This window comes from Triticum dicoccoides, chromosome 5A, assembly GCF_002162155.2.
Source record: "Triticum dicoccoides isolate Atlit2015 ecotype Zavitan chromosome 5A, WEW_v2.0, whole genome shotgun sequence".
Lineage (NCBI taxonomy): Eukaryota > Viridiplantae > Streptophyta > Magnoliopsida > Poales > Poaceae > Triticum > Triticum dicoccoides.
In genome coordinates, this window is record NC_041388.1 from 283,613,496 (window position 1) to 283,620,910 (window position 7,415).

The following is a 7,415-nucleotide window of genomic DNA, read 5'->3' on the forward strand; positions in this document are numbered from 1 at the left end:
AAGCAAGATGACATGATGTAGAGGGATAAAATCAAGCAATATGATATAAACCCCATCTTTTTATCCTTGATGGCAACAATACAATACGTGCCTTGCTGCCTCTGCTGTCACTGGGAAAGGACACCACAAGATTGAACCCAAAGCTAAGCACTTCTCCCTTTGCAAGAAAGATCAATCTAGTAGGCCAAACCAAACTGATAATTCGAAGAGACTTGCAAAGATAACCAATCATACATAAAAGATTTCAGAGAAGAATCAAATATTGTTCATAGATAAACTTGATCATAAACCCACAATTCATCGGATCTCGACAAACACACCGCAAAAAGAGTTACATCAAATAGATCTCCAGGAAGATCGAGGAGAACTTTGTATTGAAATCTAAAGAGAGAGAAGAAGCCAACTAGCTAATAACTATGGACCCGAAGGTCTGAGGTAAACTACTCACGCATCATCGGAGAGGCTATGGTGTTGACGTAGAAGCCCTCCGTGATCGATTCCCCCTCCAACGGAGCTCCGGAAAAGGCCCCAAGATGGGATCTCTTGGGTACAGAAGGTTGCGGCAATGGAAATAGGGTTTCGTGGTGCTCCTGGATGTTTTCGGGGTATATGGATATATATAGGAGGAGGAAGTAGGTTGGTGGAGCTACGAGGGGCCCACGAGGGTGGGGGCGCGCGCGCCCAGGGGGGTAGGCGCGCCTCCCTGCCTCGTGGCCTCCTCGTTGGTTCTTGACGTCTACTCGAAGTCCCCTGGATCATGTTTGTTCCAAAAATAACTCTCCCGAAGGTTTTATTCCGTTTGATATTCCTTTTCTGCAAAACACTGAAATAGGCAAAAAAACAGCAATTTGCACTAGGCCTTTGGTTAGTAGGTTAGTCCCAAAAATAATATAAAAGTGTATAAATAAGCCCATTAACATCCAGAACAGATAATATAATAGCATGGAACAATCAAAAATTATAGATACGTTGGAGACGTATCAATTACTAACTACCTTATATGTGTTGCAGGGAAACAATGGGAAGCACTGAGGTTTACAAGATGGTACTAACTATTATACCTTTGCCCCGTTTCGAATATAGAGAAGATATTTATGCACATCCTTGTTTTCAATGTTCACTGATGATTACCTCTCAAACCACCTCTGTGGTCAGGAGGCGAGGAAAGTTTTCATACAACACCCACGGTTCAATATTGAAGTGTTCCTGAAGAGGTCGAAGGATGGACCGTCAATCATCCACAGGCACTGACCTAAAGTTGCAAAGACCTTCAACATGAATGAAGGCTCAATATTCGCCTTCTGCTTCAGTAGTTTTCCAGATGAAATGCATCTCTCTATGTACCGTCTATGATGCTAATTTTGAAAGGTTCTGGATGTTGCATGTGAAACTTGCTGCTGGTGCAGTTGTGTGATGGGGTAGCTGAGTGCTGAAGCTATATCATGTTGTACTCCGATGTATTTCAATTATGAAATCCTGCTTCCTTAATACGGAAATGGAATATATTATGTGCTTAATATGAATTCCAATTAGATTAGTAAATGGATTATTAATAATAGGGCAATTAGCCCGCTAATTGGCCAATTAGCTTGCTAATTGGGTTTTCCTATTGCAAACGGTTAATGAGAAAACACTGTGGGCGATGACCTCAGGCAATGCACACAGTTTCTAGGAATAAACCATGTTGGATCAATGAACAATCACACACGACATTCTTTTTAAAACTGTTTGCGTTACGCCACCTTGCGCAAACGTTTTCCTTGCAGTGACTGTGTGGGATGTATATACAAACGGAAACGTTTAGCGGGATTGACTATGTGGGATGTACTTGTGACCGGAAACAATTTCACCGTATAATTGTATTTTTTCGCACTATTGTACGTATTTTCGTATTTGAGCGCTCGCCGGTCGCACACGACCTCATTTTGCCAAGCGTGTGTGCCAGGAGGGCATATCTCCAACGGTTTTTTGGGTCGTGTGGGAAGGACCCCCCTATCACCCACACTCACTTGGTGACGGTTCCGAATGCTGTCGCAGAAAGGGGTTAAAAACCGTTTGTTTAGGACCGACGCGGACCAGTGGGTGAACATCACTATGTTGATCATATCTACTATATGATTCACGCTCGACCTTTCGGTCTCAGTGTTCCGAGACCATATCTACATATGCTAGGCTCGTCAAGTTTAGCCCGAGTATTCTGTGTGTGCAAAACTGGCTTGCACCCGTTGTATGTGAACGTAGAGCTTATCACACCCGGTCATCACGTGGTGTCTCGGCACGATAAACTGTAGCAACGGTGCATACTCAGGGAGAACACTTATACCTTGAAATTTAGTGAAAGATCATCTTATAATGCTACCGCCGTACTAAGCAAAATAAGATGCATAAAGGATAAACATCACATGCAATCAATATAAGTGGTATGATATGGCCATTATCATCTTGTGCCTTTGATCTCCATCTCCAAAGCACCGTCATGATCACCACCGTCACCGGCTTGACACCTTGATCTCCATCATAGCATCGTTGTTGTCTCGCCAACTATTGCTTCTACGACTATCGCTACCGCTTAGTGATAAATTAAAGCAATTACATGGCGATTGCATTTCATACAATAAAGCAACAGCCATATGGCTCCTGCCAGTTGCCGATAACTGTGTTACAAAACATGATCATCTCATACAACAATTTATATAATCACGTCTTGACCATATCACATCACAACATGCCTTGCAAAAACAAGTTAGACGTCATCTACTTTGTTGTTGCAAGTTTTACATGGCTGCTACGGGCTTCTAGCAAGAACCGTTCTTACCTACGCATCAAAAAACCACAACGCGGTATAGTGATTTCTTTTTGATCTTCAGAAAGAACTCTGTTCATTGAATCCGATTCAACTAAGTTGGAGAAACTGACACTCGCCAGCCACATGTGTGCAAAGCACGTCGGTAGAACCAGTCTTATGAACGCGGTCATGTAATGTCGGTCCGGGCCGCTTCATCCAACAATACCGCCGAATCAAGAAACAACTAGTGACGGCAAGCAATATGTATATACCCACGCCCACAACTCCTCTGTGTTCTACTCGTTCATGTAATATCTACGCATAGACCTGGCTCTGATGCCACTGTTGGGGAACGGAGTATTTCAAAAAATTGCCTACGATCACACAAGATCTATCTCGGAGATGCATAGCAACGAGAGGGAAGAGTGTGTCCACGTACCCTGGTAGACCGAAAGCGGAAGCGTTAAGTAACACGGTTGATGTAGTCGAACATCTTTGAGATCCAACCGATCAAGCACCAAATGCACAACACCTCCACGATCTGCACATGTTCAGCTTGGTGACGCCCCTCGAACTCTAGATCTAGCTGAGGCCGATGGAGAGTTTCGTCAGCACGGCGGTGTGTTGACGGTGATGATGAAGTTACCGACGTGGGGCTTCGCCTAAGCACTATCACAATATGACCGAGGTGGAAATCTGTGGATGGGGGCACCGCACACGGCTAAGAGATCAACTTGTGTGTCTATGGGGTGCCCCCATCCCCCGTATATAAAGGAGGGGAGGAGGGGGCCGGCCGGCCTCATGGTGCGCCCCCAAGGGGGGATTCCTACTCCTACTAGGAGTAGGTTTTCCCCCTTTCCTAATCCAACTAGGAGGGGGGAGGAAGGGGAAGACGGGAAGAAGGAAAGGGGGGCCGACCCCCCTCCCCAATTCGGATTGGGCTTGGGGGCGCGCCCCTCCTCTTTGACGCCTCCTCTCTCTTCCACTAAAGCCCATGTAGGCCCATTATGCCCGCGGGGGGTTCCGGTAACCCCCGGTACTCCGGTATATGCCCGAACTCATCCGAAACCATTCTGGTGTCCAAACATAACCTTCCAATATATCAATCTTAATGTCTTGACCATTTCGAGACTCCTCGTCATGTCTGTGATCACATCCGGGACTCTGAACTACCTTCGGTACATCAAAATACATAAACTCATAATACCGATCGCCATCGAACGTTAAGCGTGCGAACCCTACGGGTTCGAGAACTATGTAGATATGACCGAGACTCATCTCTGGTCAATAACCAATAGCAGAACTTGGATGCTCACATTGGTACCTACATATTCTATAAAGATCTTTATCGGTCAAACCGCATAACAACATAGTTGTTCCCTTTGTCATCGTATGTTACTTGCCCAAGATTCGATCGTCGGTATCATCATACCTAGTTCAATCTCATTACCGGCAAGTCTCTTTACTCGTTCCGTAATGCATCATCCCATAACTAACACATTAGTCACATTGCTTGCAAGGCTTATAGTGATGTGCATTACCGAGAGGGCCCAGAGATACCTCTCCGACAATCGGAGTGACAAATCCTAATCTCGATCTTTGCCAACTCAACAAACACCATCGGAGACACCTTTAGAGCATCTTTATAATCACCCTATTACGTTGTGATGTTTGATAGCACACTAAGTGTTCCTCCGGTATTCGGGAGTTGCATAATCTCATAGTCATAGGAACATGTATTAGTTATGGAGAAAGCAATAGCAATAAACTAAACGATCAAACTGCTAAGCTAAAGGATGGGTCATGTCAATCACATCATTCTCTAATGATGTGATCCTGTTCATCAAATGACAACTCATGTCTATGGCTAGGAAACCTAACCAACTTTGATTAATGAGCTAGTCAATTAGAGGCATACTAGTGACACTCTGTTTGTCTATGTATTCACACATGTACTAAGTTTCCGGTTAATACACTTCTAGCATGACTAATAAACATTTATCATGATATAAGGAAATATAAATAACAACTTTATTATTGCCTCTAGGGCATATTTCCTTCATCAAGGACCATGACGAGTTCCTCTAAAACATTCATGAACACCTACTTCTAGCATAATAGTGGGACACAGTATTACAACTAGATGATAAACCATGTGTTGCGGAAGGAATTGGTTGCAGTATGCTTTCATCATATTTGATCATTCTGAACATGAATATTTGGATGGATAATATGAGAACTAAAACTAAAAACACACATGATTTATTGTATTTAATTAATTCAGGTGTTTTTCTCCCCATGTTTGCATGTTGAGATGGGTCTTTCCCGTGCATGGTTTCATGATGAGGTGGCATGTGTGCATGTTGAGATAAATATGTTAGTGGGGGTAACTATTTAGTTATAAAATATGGAACATGCCAAGCAATGGGTCCTAAGTGGAGATTGGGTATGCCTTCATCTTCATCACCTCTATTGTCCCTTCATCGATTATTATGCATTTCAAGCTTACTTGCTAGTACGAGTCATACATCATCACCATGCACATAGGTTCCTGTTTCATATTACCTCCAGCGTCCACCCAAGCTCACTTTCAACGTGTTTCATGTGAACAATCTTAAAGCATTCAATGCTAAACCACAAGCCTTATCGACGTCGTAGTGTTACACGAAGGATGTGTGATGTGGGCCACCGCTAAGGTCCTTTAGTCATGTTTGTTATGATGTGCACCAAGTGTTGGCGTAATGAATTAGTTGTGTCGCCACTGAAACCATATGGAAATATTTTGATGACTTCACTATGTCTTATCCAAAATATAAGCTCGAGGATAAGCTGAACACGTGAAAGGGGAATGATGTCATGCCAGTCCGCCACTATGGTGTCACACCCCCATATAAGCCAAGAGTGAAAACTTCCACCAACGACTTAGCCTCCTTATCTCCTTAGTTTCTTCATTGTCATGTTAGTGATTAATGTTTTCTAAAAGATAGGTTAGGAAAGTATCTTTAAGTTGGTGAGGTTATATCCGACATGTGGATGTGCAATTGAGTTTCCCTATGCAAAGGTATACCATATATGATATTTTTGTGAAGCAATTAGTAAACTATAGAAAAAGGAGGCTTGCTCTAAATCCCATCTCTATCATGTCTCTATCTTCGCAGGATCTTGACTCCAATTGGATGATAATATGAGAATTATTGATATATGCATAGAATTGTGTTGTAGGTCGTATCTAAATAAGACACCATTTCGTCCCCTCCCCTGATTAATTACAGACCACATAGAAAAAAATGATGCGGTGACCTAAGAAACATTGCCACAGTGGAGCATTGGGAGTAGCCTTATAACAGAATAACTCGATTCTTGTACGATTTTGGCTGAGTTATAGTTGTTTGCACAAATTCCTATGAAACTCATGTAATCCAAACAAAATGCAGGTTCATGTTGCAACATAATTTATTCACTAAACCAACACATCCGGTTAAGCTCCATCAGTGTTAACAAAAATCTATTGCCAATAGAAATACAACTATAGGCAGGGGGTGAATGGCATAGTTTAATTTTCCTCTCATGTGTATGCACTTAAATCACCGGGAGTATTTCGTGAAGGAAATATGACCTAGAGGAAATAATAAAGTTTTTATTTTATATTTCCTTATTCATGATAAATGTTTATTATTCATGCTAGAATTGTATTGATCGGAAACCCAAATACATGTGTGAATACATAGACAAAAACTGTGTCCCTAATGAGCCTCTACTTGACTAGCTCATTGATCAAAGATGGTTAAGGTTTCCTAACCATGGACATGAGTTGTCAGTTGATAACGGGATCACGTCATTAGGAGAATGATGTGATGGACATGACCCATCCGTTAGCTTAGCATATTGATCGTTCAGTTTTATTGCTATTGCTTTCTTCATGTCAAATACATATTTCTTCGACTATGCGATTATGCAACTCCCGGATACCGGAGGAATACCTTGTGTGCTATCAAACATCACAACGTAACTGAGTGATTATGAATATGCTTTACAGGTATCTCCGAAGGTGTTTGTTGGGTTGGCATAGATCGAGATTAGGATTTGTCACTTCGAGTATCGGAGAGGTATCTCTGGGCCCTCTTGGTAATGCACATCATAAGAAGCCTTGCAAGCATAGTGACTAATGAGTTAGTTACAAGATGATGTATTACGGAACGAGTAAAGAGACTTGCCGGTAACGAGATTGAACTAGATATGTGGATACCGACGATTGAATCTCAGGCAAGTAACATACCGATGACAAAGGGAATAACATATGTTGTCATAATGGTTCGACCGATAAAGATCTTCATAGAATATGTAGGAGCCAATATGAGCATCTAGGTTCCACTATTGGTTATTAACCGGAGAGGAGTCTCGGTCATGTCTACATAGTTCTCGAACCCGTAGGGTCCGCACGCTTAACGCTCGATGATGATTTAATTAGTATTATATGAGTTATGTGATTTGGTGACCGAATGTTGTTCGGAGTTCCAGATGAGATCGCGGACATGACGAGGAGTATCGAAATGGTCGAGAGGTAAAGATTGATATATAGGACGATAGTATTCAGACACCAAAAGTGTTTCGAATAGTATCAGGTATTTAT